This window comes from Rhinichthys klamathensis, unplaced genomic scaffold (assembly GCF_029890125.1).
Source record: "Rhinichthys klamathensis goyatoka isolate OS25496 unplaced genomic scaffold, OSU_Roscu_1.1 h1tg000197l_1, whole genome shotgun sequence".
Lineage (NCBI taxonomy): Eukaryota > Metazoa > Chordata > Actinopteri > Cypriniformes > Leuciscidae > Rhinichthys > Rhinichthys klamathensis.
In genome coordinates this window covers 2,751,325-2,776,021 of record NW_026606723.1, presented here as the reverse complement: position 1 = coordinate 2,776,021, position 24,697 = coordinate 2,751,325, and the positions used below count along the sequence as shown (strand labels likewise).

Below are 24,697 nucleotides of genomic sequence, written 5' to 3'. Positions count from 1 at the left end.
AGTTCACGGTTCCAAAAAATGAACTAGTTCATAGTTCTTTTTTCCATATGTTGCTGCAAGCTTTTTTTTATTTTTATTTTATTTATTTTTTATTGCCACAACCCATATACAACCACAGACAGCAATTATTTTATCGGCCGGCAAAGTTTGCACGGAAATGTAAGATTTTTCCCATCCTCACCGACCTTTACGGTGTGTGGGGTTTTCGCCTGGAAGGCTCTATAGAAATCTGGCACCCTATTGAACGAAGTTGAACTGAGAGAGCGTGAGTTCACAGACACCAGAATGAACACGTTCACAGCAACGTCCATCAGGCAGTAATACAGTACGTTCAGTTCACGTTCGCCCAAAATATGAACAAGTTCATGAACTATCGTTCAGGCACAACACTGGCTTTCAGCATAAGCTGATTGTTTCAGAATTCATACACACAGACCTGTGACAGAGTGGTTTGATGAACATGAAGTTGAACATCTCCCATGGCCTTTAGTCACCAGATCTAAATATTATTGAGCCACTTTGGGGTATTTTGGAGGAGCGAGTTAGAAAATGTTTTCCTCCAAGTATCACATAGTGACCTGGCCACTGTTCTGAAAGAGAAATGGCTCAAAATCCCTCTAGCCACTGTGAAGGATTTGTATCTGTCATCCCCAAGATGAATTTATGCTCTGTATTGGCCACAAAAGGAGGCCCTATACCATACTAATAAAATATGTTGTGGTCTAAAATCAGGCGTTTCAGTTTAATTGTTCAACCCCTGTACTTCCTGTCACGTTCATGCACTCAAGTGGCTAAGACTGCAAGTGTGGATATTGAGACAGGCCCCAAAAGTTTGATCAAAGTCATATTGCTATGGTTAGGACAAAAAAAATCTGATTTATATTGAAGAGACGGCTTTTATTGCTTGTTTCTTTATCATGTCGCTCCTGGTTAGGACATTGTTCCCATTTCCTTTCATACATTTTACTCTTTCCAATGTGTGCCCAGTTGTAAGTTAGCCATTTTATCTTTGTCAGAATGGTCCAACCACTAGGCTATCTGTGGCACAAACTTCCCTCTGTAGGACATCCTGCTGTCAACTTTCAAAACAGTGCTTTGAACAAGGAATGTGATATTTTCAAGGTCTCCAGGGTCGACTGTGCTCCACATCTAGTGTGCATATTGGCCAGTTCTGTTGGAAGAAAACGCCCTGTGCTGTCACCAGCCTGCATTCCCATTTTATCTTAGATTTATCCTCTGATAACAGTGCGATATCTTGTGCTGTTTCACTGAGGCTTTCCTTAGCCATGTGACAAACAACCTGTCAATCAAACAGTCACATTGTGCTTTTGTTCAACAGTGAATCTATTTTTAGGATAAGATTTACTGGCTTACTGGTAATCTAGAAAGAAATATTCTGCTTTGTCATCTCAAACTTGGAATTGTAAAATTTTACATAGTTGTAGATTGTAAACAATAAATGGTTAAACATTTAGGATTAGGAATGAAATAAACAAAAAGTGGTCTATCTAGATCTATGTATGATGATCATATATCAAATTAGGCGCATATATAGGCGCATCAAATTCATGTCACTTTTGCCTACAGAACAACAACTGACTGCTCCCTTTTACCTAAACTCATTACTTCAGACTTATGTGCCATCCAGAATCTTGCGCTCTGCAAGTGAACGCCGTCTTGTGGTGCCATCTCTAAGAGGCACAATCTCTTTCTCAGACCTTTTTCTGGTCTGTTTCATGCTGGTGGAATGACCGATTTAATATAATAAAGTTCTGTATAACGAATTAACGAAGGAATTATTTTGAATCTGTTCTAGAATTGCAGTTTATTCATAGTTAATGTTAACTAATGTAGTTAACTAGAGTTTAATAAATGGAACCTTATTGTAAAGTGTTACCAAGTTGTTATACACCGATTCAGACGTCTCGTGAGTTCAGTGTTGGACAGATCAGTTTTTAACCATTCATTAAATTGAATCGGTTCAAGGAGTCATTAGTTCGCGAATCGGACGTGTCATTAGTGGACCACGGCACACGTTGTGTGATTTTCCCGGAAGTTTAGGACATCGCACAAGATTTGTGTAAACACAGAAAACATTTAATCTCTGAAAAGTTTTTTTTTGTTTATTGAAAGTGTTTTTTATTCCAGCTGAATGTGCGGAACGCTTTTCAGAGAAGATAAGGCAAAGTTTTTTTTAGGGATGCTCCGATACCGGTATCGGCTCCGATACTGCCATTCTTTGCCGGATCGGGTATCGGTTAGACGAGGCCTACCCAAATCTGATATTGTGCGTATACTATTCTGTGTTATTGTTAAGCCCCACAAAAGGCACAAAAACATTATAAAGCACTATATTATAGGTGCAGTTCTCTGTGAGCGAACCAATGAGCTGCTAGCTAGCCTGCTCATGGTCTGCTGCAGCTGAACTGCGTTGACTGCTTAAGCCTACTTTGACGGCGGTCCGGCCGCGGGAGAGAGCGCCGTCTTTTCCTCAGCTGTGCTAGGCAGACTTCGAGTGATCAGGTTTCAGCGTGATCCTGGGCCGAGGCCCCCGGGGAGGCGGCGGTCTGTGGCGGCTGTCAGAGCGAGAACGACGGCGGCCGCCCTGGCGTCGCTGAGAAGTCTGACTGTGCTGAGCTGGGCGCTGGGGCGGGGCTCGTGCAGGAGGCTGGTCACGTGAGCGGCCTGCAGAGGAGCTAGCGCGACGAGGCAGAAAAAGATTCATGGCCTGGGAGGCTTTCTGCACTTTGGAGAAACGGTCAACGATACCCGTGACAGCAGATCCGAAGAGGCCGGATGGAGAGAGCGGGGCGTTGAGAAAGGCGGCGCGCTCAGAATCTCCCATGTCGGCGAGTGTGAGCCACAAATGTCTTTCAGACACACAAATGGCGGCCATGCATTTCCCCAGGGCTTGAGCAGCAGATTTTGTAGCGCGAAGGGTAATGTCCGTGGCGCTCCTCAAATCCGCGACTGAGGGGGGATTTTTTTCCGCTCTCGTCCCATTCACGAAGTAAATCGCCCTGTAGAATCTGAAGGACGGACATGGAGTGGAGTGCAGAGGCTGCTTGGCCGGCGGCTGAGTAAGCGCGGGCGTGAAAGCTCGAAGTCGCTCTGCAGGAATTAGAGGGAAGCACAGGTGATGAGCGCCATCTCGTGGAAGGCGGGCATAAATGTGCGGCGACCAGGTCCTCTACAGGGGGAATGGAGAGATAGCCCTTTTCTGCGGCTCCGTCCACAACGCAAAGCGGGGCGGAAGAGTCAGAGCGAGTTCTGGCAGAGAGCGGGGCATTCCAGGACTTCGTGAGTTCCACGTGCAGTTCAGGCAGGAAGGGCGCGGCCCGTTTAGTGACGGGAGTCGAGCGCTGGCGGAAGAAGCTTCCGTCCATACGGTTGATGGTCTGCTCGGGGGGAGGGGACCAATCGAGCCCGAGGCGTTCGACGGCCTGTGAGAGGAGGCGCACTAATTCCTCCTCGATTCCAGCGCGGGTCCCAGAGGATTCTCGGGCCGAGGAGGCGTGAGAACCGGACCATTCCTCACTGTCTGAAGCGAGAAGCGAACAGGTTTCCTTGATGTCCGCGGCGTCATCGGAGGCGACAGAGCGGCCACTCGGCGGCAACTGTACGTCCGGAAGCGGCGGAGAAGGAGAGCGGGAGGCGTCAGGCTCCGGCGGGATGAACGCTTCCAGCTGGGGTTCCGGCGGCCTCTGAGAGCGGCGTTTCTTCTTCCGCGGTGAAGTCAGAGGCGGCGCGGAAGCAACTTTAGTGGCCTGAAGTCGAGCCCGCAGGGTCGACAACGGTATCTCCTCGCAGAGAACGCAGCCGCCATCGGCGAGGGCGAGCTCGGCGTGCTCCAATCCGAGGCAGAGAGCGCAGATGACGTGGCGGTCTCCAGTCTCGAGGGGAGCGCGGCAAGAACCGCAGGAAGATTTACGAGACATCTTTACAAAGACGCTCGGCTCTTTTAGATACAATACAATACAGGAAGCTTTTTCGTAAAAAGGATACAAATCCGTCGGATGGCGCTAGCTCGCAGGACGGCTGAAGGTGGCGAAGACGGCCGGCTTCCTCAGTCTCCCAGATGCTCGCTAGAGTTGCCTTTTCGACGACGGCGGCTTCTCTCAGGATCAGCAGATGCGTGTAGCCTCGCTGAAGAGATGAAAATCAGAGTTTACAGACTGAGAGGCGAATTTATACTCTCTGACCACGCCCGTTTCGGCGGGCTCTGACGCAAGGAGAGCATGTCAGACTCTCATTGGCCGAGAGTTCATTCGCGTCTCCTCATAGGCTTAAGCAGTTCTCTGTGAGCGAACCAATGAGCTGCTAGCTAGCCCGCTCATGGTCTGCTGCAGCTGAACTGCGTTGACAATGGATACAAAATTATAGGATAATTTTTTGGCTTCAATTTCTCAGAAAAGATGAATCTTTCCCGTAGCGTAAGCTAGCTTACGCAATACGAGAGAACCTCTCGTAAGAGAACTAGGGTCCTGAAACTGCGGTCCTAAAACTGGGGTCCTGAAACTGCAGCCTCCGGTTGTGCAGGAATACCCTTCTCACTCGAAGAGCTGCGTGCTGTGACTTGCTTCAAGCGCATCATCCTGTGCTCGGGATGCGCATAAGCTCTTTGTGCCGCACTATATTGGAACCTTTCATATTATAATACTTTTGCGCAATGAAAGATTTATTAAAAGCCTTTCTTGTTCTGTCCTATCTATCATATGTTGCTGCCTCATTAAACAGCTGCGCTATACATTTAAAAAATGTCTTAATTTTATAGTAGGCCTATAGCCTACCTTTTTTTTTTAAATCTTTTTGATTTTTTTATCTTGTTTTTCATGAATGTATTTTACAATACAGAGCAATGTGTAATGTTTTACCAGATTTAGTACTTGTTCCCCACTAAATGTTTTTGTTTTTTTCACTAAATGTTCAGATTTTATCAAATTATTGTGCACTTGTGATTTTTCTAGAGTAAATTTTGCTGCTGAATTATCCACTGATCTAGTTTATAATAGCATTTTTGTCATAGATTATGATCATATATTTTTTATTTGTTGTTTTTCTTTATAATGAAGTTGTCTGTATTAAGTAGATTGTGTTTAACACACAAAATAGTGATTATCAGTTCAACACACAGAGTTATAGAAATTCAAAAAAAAATAAAAGAATAACAAAACGGAATATGTGACGGCCGGTGTTGATTCTGTGGCGCACCGCCACGAATTAGTCTATGTGCGGGAAACACTGACTTCAGAAGTTAAGTGATGAATTGTGGGCGTTCCGTAGGTGTCACTTTTGAGACTAACTTGGAGACTGCATATTTTATACTCCATTAGCATTAATCAACCCTCTACAATGCGAGTAAATCACTCGCATATGTGACCAAATTTCACGCTCGGCGACGAAACATATTTTTAATTAGCCAATGGCTAGTAAATTGTATGATTTTGCTCACCTGTAACTGAGTTTAGCGCAGATATGATTTCATTACCTGCTCAGCTTTACGCAACGTCGCTTGGCTGAGAGTGCCTTATGTTGTTCACGTGCACTCAACGTGAGAAAGAGAGAACGTAAAGAGAGTTAACGCGCTAGATCTAAATGCAGGGCTCGACAATAACGACTGCCCGATGGCCAAGAGTTGACAGAACTCTCACTGTCCCGATCGGGCCAGTGCTGCATCAATGAAAGTTTATCATTTGAATGTGTTTTAAGCCTTGACATATTAAAGCCTTGCCCAGAAGCCGAGTCTGACTTCACGCGAATACTGACTGAGAATACTGAGTTCTCTTTCTCTTCGTCTTGCGCTTGAACAGAAAATTTCACACAAAATTGTCAAAATGCCTGTATTGGCAAATATCCTGGTAAACATAGTCGGTTATGTCTTTAGTGAACTTAAACTGTTGAGATAGGCAACGCGTGTGTAATCAGTATATTTGATTTTGCATTATTTTAAAGTTACAACAGCCCAATGTACCTGCTGCTGTCTGTTTTTAATTTTAATCAAGCAACAAAAGACACTCCAAAAAATCATTCACTGCACTTGTCTGAATAACTTTTGTAACTTTAATACAGATTAGTCTATATTGAATTAATAAGACTAGCCTATGCAGTTGTTTTACATTAGATTATTGTATTCAATTTCTGTACCTAATCTGTATCTAAAAACTGTTATCAACCTGAAAAGCACTTTTTTTTGTTTACTTTATTTGTATTTTTGTTTTTTTATTTGTGCTATTGCCTGTAGTTTGTTATTACAGACTGTTTACTTGTCTTTAATATTGTTTGAAATTAATATTTTATATTATATTTATATCATTTTTTTCATTTGCATTGTTCTTGCATTCCATGCAAAAATTCTGGCGAGTAAAAAAAAAAGATTTACTAGCCAATGGCAACTCGAGCTTCAGTGTGTCTGTAGAGGGGTGATTAATGGTGACACATTGATCTGTGAGTGGACTCTTTTGATTTGCTGAAGATGCTTTCATTGCTCTTTAGGCTTAAAAAAAAAATTTGTTTGGTTCCGGTTTCCGACCGACCCTGTCAATTTATGTGCGACCCAAATTTATTTTATGAGCTTGGGGAAGAAATAATAAAAATTAAATAAATACACAAATAAAAAACTTTGAGGCGAACTATAATTTACGTTTTTGTACAGCACGCGATGCAAGATGCCATCTGTTGTCCTCCAGCAAAACAAACGAGGCAGCTACATGGTCGTTCACACATCGTTCGTCAAACTGAACTATAATACATATAGGCTACAAGTTTTTTTTGTTTTTTTTTGTCATTAAGGACACTTTTATTCATATACGCACACATACAAATGCATGCATTCATAGGCACGCACACACCACATGATGAGTTACAGAGTAACCTCCATCCGCCTCCCAAGTTTCATTAAAAATCATCCCAAATCCCAATACCCTCTTCTGCTGTCTACCACTTCTTTCGCCATGTATTTGTTCGTTTCTTTTATTACTTTATGCAATCCAAAACACTCTAACCTGCCGCGCTTCGTATCTCCAGAGCCCGTCTAACTTGTCCGCTTGTCCGCGACAAATGGATTTTTGAAGGACAAGTAAAAGAGAATTTTACTTGCCCGAACGGACAAGTAGCCTGATTAGAACATCAATAACAAACAAACAAATAACTAGGGAATCACTAAACCGAGAGAATGATTTTATTACATTTATTGTAAGTTGCGATCGATTGTGGATAATAAATGCATTAGCCTGCTGACGGTGAGGTGCGCTGTTGACGCTCGCGCAGCCTCTCGAGGAGAAATCTACACACATGAGCGCAGCACACATACACACACTCAGTTAACAACATACTGCCTATAAACAAATCTAAATGTGGAGTTTCTATATTTTAACATATGTGTTAAGCAGCCTCAATTATTTTTCCTGAATACCATATCACAATTGAAAATGTGACATTGATTTCCTACAACAGTTCAATAAACAGTTACAATTAAGTCACTTACATTTTAGATGAAATATTGGCTGTTTTTGTTCTGTTTCTGCAGCGAAAATAGTTCCAAACAAAAATCACAGCAGAACCACGGCGCATCTCACAGGAACACTCAACCTGTTTTCATTACTGAATGATTCAGCATTTTGACCGAATCGGTTGAGTCAAAGATTCAATGACCCATTCATAAACATCCGTCTCATTCTTGAATGAATCAACCGTTTAAACGAATCGTTTGAATTAATGAATCAATGACTCACTCATTAATACGGCCGCCTGCCGCCACCTATTGGCAGTTTAGTGTTATGTTTATAAGTAGCCTAGTATACTTCTTTCCGATGTTTCTTATTTGTACATTTAAATCAATTTCATAACATTATTTTATGCAATTGTAATTTTTCAGTGTAAATTATTTAATTTGATCACCCCTACTTAGGGTAACAGTATGCTTCATCTTTCATTTTAAATTCCTAAATTTGATCAATAAATTCAATTATTTAGAATAAGACGACACTATAGGGCATTTAATAAGATTGGGGGAGGGGATGCCCTTCAAAGGTGCAGATATTACAATATGCCAATTTAAATATCAAAGCTGATTGAACACTGATGAGAACATTGCTTCAGAATAAATAAATTTAAAAAATTTAAAAAATCCGGACAAGCAACTTTTTTACTCTGACAAGTGAATGACAGATTTACTTGTTCGGAGGGCAAGCACATGAAAAGGCTTAAGGTCGAGCCCTGAATAATTTCCTACCTATCCATTGCTGCTGCCACTAAAAAAAAAAAAAAAAAAAAAAAAAAAAAAAAAAAAAAAAATCCCTACCGACCCATGACCTCAACTGCCAACAAACCGGAACCAAACTTTTTTTTTTTTTATGCCTTATACTGACATGTAAAATAGGCCTCCCTCAAACCTACCAACTTCACTATAATTATACTTAATCATACTCATGCTAAGATGTTGTAAGCAGTTAGTTCACTCTATGACAGGCGTCAAGTGGAGTTCGTTTGTCGTGTCTTCAGCCAGGCTCTCTTTCCTATTGGAGCAACTGAATGTCATTTACAAAGTTGTTGCTCTGTTTGATGCCAAGAGGATGAATTTAGATATTATGGGTTGGGAAGGTGTTATGTTCATGCCCTCGAGACTGCAGAAGGGAATATTATATTTCTCCTCATGGGTGCAGTGGTATTGATTTAGTGTCGAATGCCATGGCAGCTGGAATGGTTGGATGCAGGATCCTCAAGGTTCCTTTATCTCCTGTGTGTCTCATAAGCAAAATCCATGTGTCCTTCTGTGTGACTATAAGGTTACGGTTGAGCACAGCGAGTGACTGAACACATTTGTTTTGTCTGACAGCACTTATCTATCAGAGAAGTTTTATCATAGTTGGTCATTCCTGTAATGTTTTTGTCAAGCATTATACTCCATCTCACTTTTAAAAGTCTCAGATTTCTGTAGTCAAAACATTAGTCATGTTGAAAAATTAATGCCTGTTATTACAACCAGTGTTTATGTATGAGTTTAAACAAATATTGAAACATTTGTTTTATTTAACTGTCATTCTGGTCTAAAACCGTTCCCGCCTCATGCTTTGTGTGTATTTGTATAATATTTGTGTGTGTGTTTGTACGTGCTCTAGGCTTAGACATTCTGCCATTTGAAACCCAGACGGTCTCGCTGTGGCACCTCATTGAGATTTGCTGCAGTCCTCGGAGCGGTGGCCTATTTCCTCCACTGCTCTGTTATGAATTACCCCATGAATGCATGCTACTTGCTGAATTAGGGTCAGGGCTTCTTGAGATCAAACAGGTCTGTCTAATGAGAGAGATGGTGCAAACACTGAGATAGAATCCTGCTATTGTGCAGCTGAAATCAAAATGTGGAAGCTTCTGGACAAGTGCAGGAACATTTAGCTCTCCAATCCATTTCTCTGAGTAGTATTTTACACCAGCCCACGCTTTCCCTAGACTTTTGTCTTTTGAATAAAATGTGAACATTTGTTCTTTTACAGTCAAAATATCAATGTTTATATACAATAATTTTGTAGTTTTATATTTGCAGTGTGTTGTTACTATTTTTTTTAATCATCCGATACTGAATATTTTCCTCTGTTTACGTTTAGATTATTTTGCCATCATCTAAAGCTCACTTAAAACTTAATCTTTAAAAACACTAACAATTGAATAGCACTGTTAAATGTAATCTTTAAATCTGAAAATGAATATCCATTTTTCATACTGTACGTTTATAATGTTGTGTTTCGTTAACATACGTATAAAGTATGACGTTTCGTGTGTAAGAAAAGCATGCCGTTTCGTGTCAAAGCAAATTACGCTCCAAAACGTTAGGTGGCGTTACTCGGTTTAGAACGTAAGCTCCGCCCCACCCTTCCGGTCCTGGCGCTGGTGTTAGAACGTAAGCTCCGCCCCTTACTTCCGGTTCTGGCGCTGGGGTTCTGAAACTGGTGGTGCTGCGGGTCTGCAGCTGGATACTATAGAGAGATTCTGGAAAATACAATGATAATGTATCCCAGGATTTGTCCTGGGATCGTTTGTTTTTGGTTTATCACATTGCCAGTAATTTTCTGGAATCTGTGCGTGCGTTCACACACATCCCGTAAAGACACGTGACATCGATGTGACCTGTAATTTCTCTGCAGCTACTTAAGTTTGCGTATGATTTGCGATTTTCTCTCTCTCGTGCATTATTTTTTTTTAATATATTTTTTTGATTCGATCATAAACTAGCTCATCGCGTACCGTTTCACTAAGCTGGCGAACTATCTCAGCGTCATCAATACGACACACCCCTTACGGCATTGATCCTGCCTTTTGTTCACACGGCGCATTCGGGGACTGTTCCCGGCAATTTTACTAGGTCCCCATTCCGGGATCAATACCGGACTCAATCCTGGGGACGTGTTTGCGTTCACACAGGAGGCGCTCTCTCTCAATTTTATGGCAATTTTCCGGGATCAACGCTCTGTGTGAAAGGGGCTAATGTTGCCTTAGCGAAAGTTGTGAAGCATGAAACATAAATCACGTGAGCCAACTCCCACATAATGGCACGCGATAGATGATGTTTTATAAAACACAAACCATTATTTAATTATATATCAGCATAAACATACATCGCTAGACAGGTAATGAACATAATCTAGCTAAAATTTATAAAAAAAAATTACGGCTAAAATGTTGCACAATATGTAACAAGCAAGATATTTATCATCATGTACTTTAACATTTAAAAAAATATGCTATTCTGCTATTGTTCATAAATACCAGTAGTGATGTTGTACAATGAGGATATTGTCTTGTTGCCGGAAATAGTCCTTACTGCCCTTACCATTTCTTTAATTTGTGTACTCGATATACTGATTCATGACCTTGGAAGCTAGGGAGCTAATTGATATGCACCCAATGGCTTTCAGGGGACTGAATTGACCGCTTAAAGACTTCTAAATGCTGAGCATGAACACTTTCATTATGCGCAACTTAGTGCGCAACTTAGTTTGGGATCGTTATCATGTTGGATCATATCATTCATTCACATTCAATCTCCAGACAGATCCTCTATACTTGGCTACATTGTTCATCAGGAAGGATTCCCAAGTATTTGTCCATATTCAAAGTGCCATCAACTTTGTATATTATTCCAACACCTGCTGCAGACATGCATCCTTAAATGTTTATTCTACCTTGCTTAATAGCGCCATGCTTTTGGCATTAAAACACTGCAGTTGTCTCATGACTTGTTAAATTTTTACTTGTCGGACTGCAGAACAAGGCTCCAATCTTCCACACTTCAATCCTTATTTTCATTGGCCAATGCAAGGTGTTTTTTGTTTTGTTTTGTGTGCAGTAGATAAAACTAATAAATGGTTTATTTTCTGGTACACAACTCAATCCAGCCTCTTATAGCCGTCGGCTTACAGTTCAAGATGAAATTGGAGGTTGGAGGTCTCATCCAGAGCTTTAGGGGCTGTTTTGAGGTGGTCCCACATATAGGTGATTTTCATCCTCCTGTCAAAATGCTCACTAGTCTTCCGTGACCAGCCACAGCACTTTATATTCTGCATGGTAGTGGTGTCACGGTGCTTTGAAGTAATTCGGTGGACATTGTGAACATTAACATCCTGCACATGAGCAATATCCTAAACCGATTGACCAAATTTAGCCATTTAACAATAGCCTTCTTGGTTGCAGAGGACAGCTCACTCCATCATTTTCACTAAAACCCACAAAATAACTTTTTGCGCTATAAAAATTAGCTTAAATAACTAATACTGATGTATTAGTGATTTATTGAAATATTGGCTGGGAATAATCAGTGCTAGTTTGGTATGTCCACAAAATGACATCCACAAAAATTGTTCCGTTGCGTCATGACGCATAATACAATTGGAATGTGGAATGCATACATTAGATTTACACTACAGGCACAACTTCATGACATGCATACAAAATATTAAAAAAATATTTAGTAAAAAGTTTGAATAAATAAGGTCGTATATAACTTTTGGCCACTACTGCAATTTTGATCATTTACATTTTACTCATTTGATATTTACAATTTATCCGTTATCAGCCATAACATGAATAAATATATATTTCAAGAGTTGCTTTCAGAAAGGTTTTTCTTACCCTATTAGGATTTTTTTTTCTAATTAAGTGAGTTTGAGTAAGAAGGGTAAGAAAATTAGCTTGATTCAACATATATTCTCTAAAACATGTTGTTGTTGGTTTTGCTGCAGTGTAGCATGATATTGCAGTAGACTGAATGCCTTTACCAGGTAATCCACACTGCAAAGAGCTGCTTCTAATTTGACGTTCTGTTTCAGTAGCTTCCTGCTTATCATTGGTTTGAGACAAGCCTGTGTCTCCATGTTACTAGCTGGTTAGTCAAGTGGTGCCATATTCTGCTCCTCTGATGTTGGGCCACTAATTTTATCCTCTCTATACATGCAGAGTTCTTCAAAAGTGTGCTTTTCTATTTATACTGCGGCCTAATTAAGGGATTCAAGTAGTCTGAAGAATCTGCTCCTAGATGTGTACCATGAAGTACTGACTGGCTTCTGGATTTAATTGAGAAGAACCCATAGATGTAGAAGATACACTTTGAACGTTTGTTTGTGTGTGTGTGTGTGTAATGGGGTGTTATGAAAAAATGGGTAGCTAGTATTTTTAATTGTGCAGAAAAGATAATGTTGGGTGACTTTGTTGTCCTGTAATGTCAGAAGCGGAGTTTCACACCACTGTGGAGCTTTGTGCTCTCAAGGTTAGAGGCTAGTTAATTGATAAGAAAATGTTTAGCAAATGATAAAAAATTGATAATCAAAATTATTATTGAAAGCCATTAACAGCTTCGCCATTTGGAGAAGTATGGAAGTCTTTTCCAGCTGATGTTTTTGTTTTGTTTCCAGGCTATTTCCCCCTATTCAGTTTTCTAAAATATAAAAGAAAGAATTTCTAAAAATAAATGTATCATACAAGCAGAGTTAATTCATGGCAAAAGTTTAGTGATTGTTGTAAAAGTTTGTCTTTACAATAAAAGAGTCTCTTTTGAATTTCACTAAACGAATGTGCATGTGCTCCTCAAACCAGCAACAGATAAAGGAGCAAACGTTCATTTAATTCAGACTGTATTTTGCTGTTTGGTGGTCGTGCAACATCAAACCGATATGTCAGAGAGGAATATATGCTGCTTATAAAGCATTTTAGGTAGGGCTGCCCCCTAATAGTCGACTAAACGTTAGTCGACCAGAAAGCGGTTTGTCGACCAAAATTGTATTAGTCAATTAGTAGCAGAAAAAAATACTCCACAGGAAGTGGCAAAGTCACACAGTCCATGAGGGACAGATCGTTAACGGTGGGTCCTTGTGGCAATTACAGTATATCATGCATGGAAATTAGTTTGCTCTCGGCATCAAATATGGCTTATCATTTGAAACATGTAAGAAGGAGCAACTTTACTTGGCTGCTCACTCTAACGTTAACCTAGATAAATGTGCGCTATTATTAGGCACATATCCAAGTGTTTGTGAGGAGTGTGGAAGCTAAAGTATTAGCACTTTAACTGCATGACACACAGGCGTCGGCGTGATCACTTGCATTTCTTGAGAACAATGGAAACGACTTAATGTCTACTTTTAAACAAACTAATTAAAATCGAAAACAAATACTCTGATCCATATGAAAGTGCATATTTATTTGTATATTACGCCTTTATATTAAAGGCTCATTATGGTGTAGTATTCCCCCCAGTATAATATTTAATAGTTTAATAATAATTTTTAGTTATTTTATTATTGAATTTTATATTTAAAGGTGCTCTAAGCGATGTTGGGTGTCGTCACTTCTTGTTGACGTTCGAAGTATTGTCAAACAAAACGGAGGCTAGCTAGACCCTCCCTCCTCCTCATCCCGTCCCCTCCCGCCCCCTTGTGTTGGTTAGGCAAACATGAATGTGTCCATTTTAGAAAAAAAATGAAAAGAAAAAGGATTTACCCACCTGTCCAGCAAAAACAGAGCTGAATGAATGAACACACTACCTGAATGTCGGATTGGAAGCCCTTCTGCCGGAGGAGTTCTTGCCACCTTTCAAAGGCTTTTCCAATTTAAATTCGGGACTTCGTGCGTTCCTTATCCTTTTCCCTCTTCTTTGCAATTTGTTCATCGGAATGTTGTCTCTTTGGTCGTGTGTCGGCCATATCAAACTTAAAGAAAATATAATTCTAACTTCCCTCTTCATGCTTCTCTCTCCTCCACACCCCCCTTCATGTGTACGTGCACTAAACCCCCAAACCCCACCCCCAAATCCTTCTTGTTGGTTATTGACTGGAACACTGTTTGTTATGTTTCGTGGTGCGGGTTGGCCCAGAAGGAGATAGTGAGAAGATGTTTTCTGTATGTGACAAAAAATGTTTTGGCATCGCTTAGAGCACCTTTAAGAAATTAAATTAATAGAAACGTGATTAGTCGACTAATTACCAAAATGCTAATACAATGCAAAATAATGTACAATAACAATTTTAGAAAAAAATAACACATTTTCTAGAAATCAATTTCAATTGTAACGTTACATTGGGTTTAATTTAGTCTTTTAATCTACTAATATTGTTAGTGCCGAGAATTTTCATGTGAATTAATAAGGCTTATGTACCTTTAATCTTGTGGTTAAAACTTTTGCCAAGCGTGTCAGAGGTTCTGGGTTCTAATCCGCACTCGTATAGATGATTATTTTTCATCAAAACCTAATATGTTCATCAGTGGTTACAGTATATATCAAGCATGGACACGTTTGTGTGCATTTTGTTTTGTGATTTCACCGAAACGAATAGAGAGTCTCCGCAACGGCGATAGATTGAAGAGCGCGTCCGAGTGAAGACTGCGCGAGCCACAAGAGAACGCTGTATCCATGCAACTGATGCGGCAACGAGCACTCCGCTTGATTTAAAACACAACACATTTTAGCACTAGATTGTCTCTTATTTAATAAAGAACTAAATTAATGCTCTGCTAGTTAACTGGACTGGAGATGTTTTATTGATTTGTTTTAGGTGCATCTGTGCCTCAAAATGTTTCACAAAGTGGTGGGGGACAATATCGACCCTGAGAAAAAGTGCTGGGGACATGTCCCACCCATAAATTACGACCTATGCACAATAAAAATTAAAGCTCCGCTTTCACATTAATGCTTTAGTTTGCGTGTTAGAATGTTTGAATCCATGTGCTAACACACTATAACTGTAAAGCTGCTTTGAATCAAACAAATCTGTATGGTAAAAAGCGCTACATAAATAAAGGTGACTTGACCATCATATATTCTGCTATAAAAAGCATAAAATTCCTATAAAAAGCATAAAATAATTAGAGCACCATTTACTTGCCTCAAAAAAGTCTGGTATTGTTATTATTATTATTTATTGCTACACTTCAATATGTGAATTATTCCATTTCCTTTAGATAATTAACACTTTTAGTGTTGTCAAACAACGGAGCAGTGCACTTGTTGATATTTGTTTTGAAAAAGTTTTTGATTGATGTTTTGACTCCTAACCAATTTTCTACGTTAAAAATTGTCCTTTTATTTGGGCTAGTAAAATTCATTTCGGGTTACCAAAATCTGAAGAGTGCTTGCCCAAAGGGCTACCAGCGATTTTGAAATTTTGCGATCCCTGCAGATGATTGAACTATATACCAAATATAATGTCACATGAATCATTTGTTAAATATTGTAAATTGAATCTGGAGAAGTATGCAATTTTGAAATGGAAAATGATGTGTAGAAACCCTGCATCAAGCACCGTAATCTCTGGACATTGCTAAAGGAAATTTTTGTGCTCTGGTTTTTAGATTCTTGTACCTTTTTCCTTCAACATTTCAGGTCACTTTCTTTCTGTATACAAATTTTAATCCATCATGGCGCCAACATGCACTTTGGATAACCAAGCACAAACCAACAAATGAGTAATGTACATTATAGGTAACAGTTAGTATATGACTTTGTAGTTTATGAAATTTAATTTGAAGCTTTATTTGTAGCTTGGATGCATAGTCATGCAAGCAACAAGTAATTTCCCGGTCAGTCTGGAAATTACTTCACATTTTTTTCCTTCCTGCAGGGGAAAGTATGCATTTCCTTGCTCATTATTAAGTTTATTTTAAATATAGCCATAGTTTGAATTTCTGTTGAATCGAACATGAGGTTAGCCAGAATTTGTAAAGCAATTAAGCATAATGATACATCCATGTATGCAGACATAACCTATTCTTCCTGCACACTGAGGAATAATTAATGTCAGCGACACAGGGCATGGATCTGATTGTGCATTTGAAACTAACTAGGGCATTCAGTTCAGTGCTGCATTGAGAAAATGACAATGAGATGATGGCAGTTTCACTTCCCAAATCAGCCTTGTTGCTGCTGACTTGGAGCTTTAGCAGGATTTTGTGTTTTGGCCTTGCAAGCAGACATACTTTAAGCAACAAGCTTTTGGTTCACTTCTCTATGTAATGAGGTAGTGTATCATTCTGTCTTTTTTGAGCAAAGATGCCGGTGAAATAAAAGTGAGGCCTTGATGAAACTCACAGTCTCTGTTTCATGAATATTAATGTCATATGCTGGTGGTTGGCAGCCTAGATTTCTCTGTCTCTCTTTTTCTGGGCAGGGATGAAGAGGAGAAGGAAGTTCTTTGCATTTAAGAGAGAAGGGATGCTTATCAGGCCTGTGCATCTCTGCTGGAAGAGCTTAGGTGAGGTGCTGTTCCTGTTTATCGCTGGGATGGCACTGACAGGATTATCATGCTGTGTTATTTCTGCCTCATTAATCAAAGTAAGAGGCATGACGATGAGATCGAGACAGTTCACAAAGAATTTAATCCATGCAGGGACCTCATGCAGTTTGTGTTCACCGCTGGCCTGCAGGTCTTTTGATTGACCGCTTCATCCACACTGAACGTGATACTGCTGCACAATGTGACAATCACACTGTACTCAATGTACAGTTATGTGGAGAAGGTTTTTGGGCCAATGAGATTTCGCAGTGGGCGAGGCTATTCAGAGTAACAACTGAAATGGAAACAGAACAGTCTATGACGTGCACAGCCACTAAAATTAGGATTTATCTAAGCATGATAAACAGGACACTCAGTGCTAACTGGCGAGGCCACGTTCGATAAGTAGCGAGTAGATGGACTAACTACAAGGAGTCTTCATTATCAGTTATTACATTTAGAGTCCTCTGAAGGCCATTGTAATATGCTTGCTTTCTCTCTTGATAAACAGTCTAACTGGTATAATTTATCTCTCTCTGTACCACTTCACAAGGTTCCTGAGGTTTGGCCTTTAAGGCTTAGCGTCTGAATAGTGAAACTGCATCAGGGTGACAGAATTTACTAATTTAACTTCTGTTGAGTTTATTTAGCTCTGAACCTGGCTCCAAAAAGTGATGATGAACTACTTTAGTGAAATCACTAAACCGTTCCACAGAAGCACTGTGGAACCATAAAGAAAATTAGCCTCAGTGCCCAGCGCAGTCGTGAGTCATTTCACATTCTCAATTTTTTTTTTCTCAGTCTGTTTTTAATGCTTCTCCCCTGTTGTTCTGAATCTCATATTGTTCTTGTGTGAGCATGTAGCATTGCTGTTTAATAGACCTCTGCAGTAATCAGTTTGAACAAACTGCATCATTGCGCAAGAAAATAAATAAAACTTGTTGCTTTTGTTTGTTTTAACGATGGTCAAAACAGTGAAAGTAATTGCTTCATATTCATCCTATTTTGGCATAAAGGCTGTGGTTAATGTTGCACTATATTACACTACCATTCAATATATTATTATATATATATAATTTTATAAAATTAATACTTTTATTCAGCAAGATTAGGCTACATTAAATTGATCAAGAGTGACAGGAAAGACATCTCATTTTATAAATGTTTTCTATTTAAGATAAATGCTTTTCACTTGAGCTTTCTATTCATCAAAGAATCCTGAAGAAAATGTCACGGTTTCAGTGACATAAATGGCAAAATGTCACCAAATCAGCATGTTAGAATGATTTCTGAAGGATCATGTGACACTGAAGACTGGAGTAATGGTGCTGAAAATTCAGCTTTGCCATCACACAAATTACATTTTAAAATATATACAAATTAGGGCTGTAACTAACGATTATTTTGATAATCGTTTAATCTATCGGTTATTTTTGCGATTAGTCGATTAATTCATTGCTTATTTTTAAGATTAATATATTTTCTGGTCAGTCGATTAATCCTTTAGTTAACCTCTTTTTAGGGAACTGAACCGGATAATTTTGCTCAGCTCAGTAATAAGAGGATAGGCTTGCGTCTGTTACTTTAGTTTTCTGACCCGATATTAAAGGATTAGTTCACGTCTGAATTAATTCAATTCAAACTTTATTGTCATATGCACAGGAAACAGTCGTCACACAGTACAATGAAATTCTTATCCTGCAAATCCTCCCAGCAACATCAGACATCAATTAAGACACACATAAATAACAAGTGACTAGACATCAAGGAGACATAAATAAAGTGCAAATAAATAAAGTATGCAAAAGTAGGTTGTCAGCAGTTCACTCCCATGATCCTCTGTCTGTGTGCGTATGTGTGATTGTACACACATACATACAAGGTGGGGGGGATCGTTTACACCTCTCACGATCAGAGGGCAGTTTGCCGTGTTGGAGGAAGGGGCATTGGGTAAGTACCATTCACAAGTCTGATGGCCTGTGGGTAAAAACTGTTTTTCAGTCTTGTTGTCCTTGCTTTCACACTTCTGTAGCGTCTTCCGGATGGTAGAAGTGTGAATATGTTATGCTGGGGGTGGCTACTGTCCTTGATGATGTTGTGGGCCCTCCTGTTGACCCTGATCTGGTAGATCTTCTCCAGCGTTGTTAAGGCTGTTCCAGTGATGGTTTCGGCTGTTCTCACCACCTGTTGCAGAGCCCTGCGGTCCCGTGCTGTACAATTGCCGAACCAGACTGTGATGGAGCTGGTTAGGATACTCTCGATTATACATCTGTAGAAGCTGCTGAGGATTTTGCCTGACATGCCAAATTTCCTCAGCCTTCTCAGGAAATACAGCCGCTGTCGGGATTTCCTCACCAGATGTGTGATGTTGTGAGTTGTGAGTCCACTAAAATTTCCTGATAATTTACTTACCCCCACGTCATCCAAGATGTTCATGTCTGTCTTTCTTCAGTTGAAAAGAAATGAATGTTTTTGAGGAAAACATTCAAGGATTTTTCTCCATATAGTGAACGGGACCAACGGTTTGAAGGTCCTAATATCAGTTTCGATGCAGCTTCAAAGGGCTCTTCACGATCCCAGCCGAGGAATAAAAGTCTTATCTAGTGAAACGATCTGTCATTTAAAAAATAAATAATATATATATATATATATATATATATATATACAGGTCCTTCTAAAAAAAATAGCATATTGTGATAGTTCATTATTTTCCATAATGTAATGATAAAAATTAAACTTTCATATATTTTAGATTCATTGCACACCAACTGAAATATTTCAGGTCTTTTATTGTTTTAATACGGATGATTTTGGCATACAGCTCATGAAAACCCAAAATTCCTGTCTCAAAAAAATAGCATATCATGAAAAGGATCTCTAAACGAGCTATTAACCTAATCATCTGAATCAACTAATTAACTCTAAACACCTGCAAAAGATTTCTGAGGCTTTTAAAAACTAGGGTGTAAATGGCATTTGACTTAGTTTTTGCACGTTCGCTTTGTAAACACTAGGTCGGTACTTCTGCCTATGTCACGTGTGACCTTTCAACGTGATTACGTAATGCGTGGCGCAAAACATCGAAAACAATTATATAATTAAAAACATAACATCTCTTTTTCCCATAGGTGTCGGACACATGGGGACAAGACACACCCTCTTTTTAAGACCAATGATATTGAACCCACTCACTTTTAACATCTTTAATTCCAGCCTGTTCTCACGTAAATGCGTCTCTATAGCACGCATTGTGTATTATCGTGCAATTTATACGCGAAAATGAGTTTTTACGTGCATATGATACGCAGTTTTCGCGTGCATTTGATACGCAGTTCTTTTGCGTGTAATACACACGCACCCCACACCACTAATTCTACCCAAACGTATAATACACACGCACCCCACACCACTACTAAACCTACCCTAACCAACCCATGCGTATCCTATGCACTTAACAACTTATTTTCGCGCATTTAGTGTGATCGGGTTGTTAATTCACTGGTTACATCACTTGCCCACCGCAGCATAGCCCCCACTGCAATTTAATTGTAAAAAATTTTTTTAAATAGCCTAATACAAATTATTTAGTTCAGTTAGAGAACAGACACTAGCCTACAATTAAAAACTGAACGTGTCTGCTCTAGGGCTGGTCCGAATACCATTTTTTGAGCTTCGGTAGTAATGAACATTGAATATTCGAAGCTTCGGAATCTCTATATATCTGTCTGTCCATTTGCATTTTGATTATTTCGAGAACCGTTCATCCAAACGACTTCACAAGGAGTGCAGTGTCGTATTTGGTGCGATATAGACAGGCGAGACGCGACACGTTCAGAATTAATAAACTTTTAATAAACTACAGAACAGTGCAAGCGGGAAGCGCGCGGGCCTCACGCGAGCAGAGCTTATATGCTCCGAGAACGGACACTGCTAGTGATATAAAACACACACAGGTCTGTTAACTTAAGCAATATCTTTAATAAGGTAGTCTAATATCTTTCTCACTAACAAATTACTGACCAGGTAGCGTAGATTTAAATAAAGAAGCGGCGCGCCTCACGCGAGCAGGGCTTATATGCTCCGAGAACGGACACTGCACGCACTATATAAAACACACACAGGTCTGTTAACTTAAGCAATATTTTTAATAAGTCTTCTAATATTTTTCTCACTAACAAATTACTGAAAAAGTAGGGTAGATTTAAATAAAGATGCGGCGCACCTCACGCGAGCACGGCTTATATGCTCCGAGAACGGACACTGCACGCACTAGTGATATAAAACACACACAGTTCTGTTAACTTAAGCAATATTTTTAATAAGTCTTCTAATATTTTTCTCACTAACAAATTACTGACAAAGTAGGGTAGATTTAAATAAAGAAGCAGCGCGCCTCACGCGAGCACGGCTTATATGCTCCGAGAACGGACACTGCATATAAAACACACACACATGAGGTCTTTTAACTTAAGCAATATTTTTAATAAGGTATAGTCTTATAATATTCTCACTGACAAAGTCGGGTAGATTTAAATAAATAAAAACTAAATTTAAATAAAGACAAACGAAATTTAAATAAAGACAAACGAAAAATAAATGAACGAAGTGTAATAGCCTAAATAAAGAACACGGTAGCAATAACAATTTCAATAACAATATTTTGCAGTAGATTAATTTAGATTGATAATAACGGGTAAAAAGGATAATACATTTTGTTTCTATTATTCTATTTTCCACAATGTCAAAGCAACGCAGCTTAACCCAAAACACAAGCTCAGGCATGCACTTCTGCCCATACAAACTCCGCTGTTCTGCGCTCTAGCCAGAGAATACTCACGTTGCAGGAACACTTTTAGTAGTCCAAAAATAAGCAAATATATTTATTAAGTAGCTATAACGAAGTTATATGTTAAGTATTATATTTCACCAGATTTTATAGTGTTAACTGTAAAACATATTCAAGCGCGAATGAGAACCGTTTCAGGGGGTTGCCAGGTGTGCAAAAAACACACACAAAAAAACGAATATTCGAATGTCACATTTTCAAATCGAATACCAACCCACCGAACGAATATTCGAATATTTGGGTCCAGCCCTAGTCTGCTCAATGTTGCGTGAATCACGATGCCTACTTATTGAGGAGAGCCAAGGTGATAACAGCGTTTGACGAGAACTGGTTTTGCGCCTCTTTGGGCCTGGTGACTTAGTTTGAACACAAGGGGAGAGGGGGGAGGTTTTATGATGTCTAGCATTTTGATTACGTCCATTCGTTACTGTTAAGTTAATTATATTATTAGTTTACCTGTTTACCACTGATATATAGAGCACCGCATTGTACAGTGTTAGGATTCACATGCATGAAACAGTTGCAGAATATATTTTCCCAGCTTTCTAGTCTTAGTAGGCCTGATCGTACCTTGTAGCCCACGCAGGGGCCCGCATTGTGGGACTCTGGGCTGATCTCTTTGCGACCCCACTCTGCTGGATTTATACAGGCGATCTGCTCAAGCCGTAGGTTTCCGGCCTGCATTGTTTGGAGTGGAGAGTCTCTTCTGTGGGCCCACTGAGCCACAGTTTTTTTTCTTTTTTCTCTAGGCTTGAGTCTCTCTGCCCAGCAGTCTTTGCCCGTTCCCATTCATTCAGATTGCTGCCCACTTCCCATGTAATCCAGCAATATAAGCAGAGCCCGGGCTATTCATCAGCACTGACCTTTTCTCCCAAGATTCAGTCCAATTGATAACTGATGTTTGATGCGGGGCGACATGCCCATTCAGCCATAACGTATGTTTTGAAATAGTTCAAACAACACTGTATAAACAACACACACACACACACACACACACACACACACACACACACACACACACACACACACACACACACACACACACACACACACACACACACACACACACACACACACACACACACACACACACACACACACACACACAGCCTTAAGTAAATGTCCATGGGTAAAACTTCAAGATAGGATTTTTCATTAGTCATTTGGGTTTGTGTTGCTTTAAATTTGTTAGGAGCGTTGGGGGGCTGATAATTTCTAAATATAGCAAGTTCAGGTTGGTTAACAGTACAAACTGTCCCTTTGTTTTCTCTGTCTAATTAAGCATGAACAGCCATCTAATAGCGATGCCCACGGGATGGGCAGCAAAGCGTTTTTAAGCATGCTAATTATTCTCGCAGAGGTTCTGGGTCTAAAATTGTCATGCTAATGCGACAGTAGCAAGATAAATAACCTTATAGATCATAACACGCTGACAGGTCTTACCTTGATGATGCTGTTTACCTAACTCTCCCTTTTTTAGTGACTGCACAAATCTCCTCTTTGCAAAGTTGGCAGGTCACTGTATTGAATCTGGCAGAGCTTTTAGAAGTTCCCCGATCTCCAAATGAAAGGGGATGGACATGCTGAGTCACCTCTCACAGAAAGTGATATTATAGCACTATTTCCAAAACGCATCACTCTGTATCTGCCACATGATGTATTGTACACATTTCCTCAAGTTTTAGGCTTGAAATTATGCCTTTTTGGTGATTGCTGAGTGGCTGTTTTCCTGGTCATGGCTGGTCATGGTATGGTGGTTGGAGATGTGAAGTCTGAACTGATGAATTTGTCTTAATTGTACTTTTATCTGATGAACAGCTGCATCTGAACCTACAGCACAGTCATTTTTCACAGGGTCAGCAATGCTCAAAATAACCTAAATATAATATGGATTTTTTTCCCCCTCTCATTCTCAGATTTAAGATCTGGCTATACAAATCCTGTGTAAATCCATTCAAAGCTGCAGTATTCCTGGCATATAATTGAATGAGGCAGGGCTTCATCGGAGCTCTGGCAGTGTTTTGTTCATGGACTCACCCGCTGGATGCTGTTTACTCTTATCTCTGGTCTTTTCACCGGATTTATAGATATGCTCTTCTCTTCAACACAACCTACAGTAATTTCCTATTTACCGAGTACAAGTTTGCTCATTAGCTTCTCCTTTGTCTATGCAAAGTCAAAACAAGTGCTCGTATCTTGGGATGGAGAGACAATTGCTACACTGCAAGCAAAATCTCTTAATTAGTATTTTTGTCTTGTTTTCTAGAGGAAACCTCTAAACATGCTTAAAAGAAGATAGATTTAACTTTTTTTTCTTTTTTTAAGCACACAATTTAGAGAGGTTTATGCTTAAAAAATAAGCTCTAGCTATATTCTCAGGAAAAAAGTTATATTTTACACACATTTTCTACTTGGTTCAAGTAAATTGTTTTAAAGAGGTTTTTTTTTCTTTCTTTAAAAAAAAAAAATACTGGCTTAAATACTGATTAAGGAAAATAATTTTTTGCAGTTCGTGCACTACTTACTCTGTGCTTTCTTTGATTTTTACCAAACATTTCACAGATGTGGAAACGTATCGAATCAATTGTTGTTGTTTTTTCACGCTTGTACGTTATTTTCACTCAGAAATAATGCATACTATTGCCAGCAGCAGACAATATGAATCTTGTATTATTGAGATGTTGCCTGACAGCTGTGAGAAATGGGGGAGAAACATGATTCCTAGTTTTAAACTGATGTGTATCCCTACGGATATTCTAATAGATTCTCTGACCTGCCTCGTGTTACATTTGTTGAGGTAATACTCTGCAGAGGCAGGGTTTTGCCCTCTGATGTAATGCCATGTTAACAAATCCCATCTTTCTCATATTAGTGCAGGCCACCATGTCTTACACCAGACAGATTGTCTGCCTGTCAATGAGATCATATTTCAACCAGATCTTCATGAATCTGGTGCTCCATTGTGGCGGTCTGGAGGTTTGGAACAGTTAGGTTTAAAAGTGTATAGTCCTCCTTTTGTCTTTGCAATGCATGAAGTGATGCAGATAAATTCATATGTAAGCTCAATTTGAAAAATCAAAATAACAAAAAGAATAGCCTC

At 39.6% G+C, this 24,697-nt stretch overlaps 1 protein-coding gene across 3 annotated transcripts in view; it reads left to right on the top strand.

Annotated features, from left to right (window-relative positions):
* arhgap32b (Rho GTPase activating protein 32b) overlaps nt 1–24,697 on the top strand; it is a 137,238-nt gene that overhangs the window by 34,045 nt on the left and 78,496 nt on the right. The gene's annotated exons all lie outside the window — the stretch shown is intronic.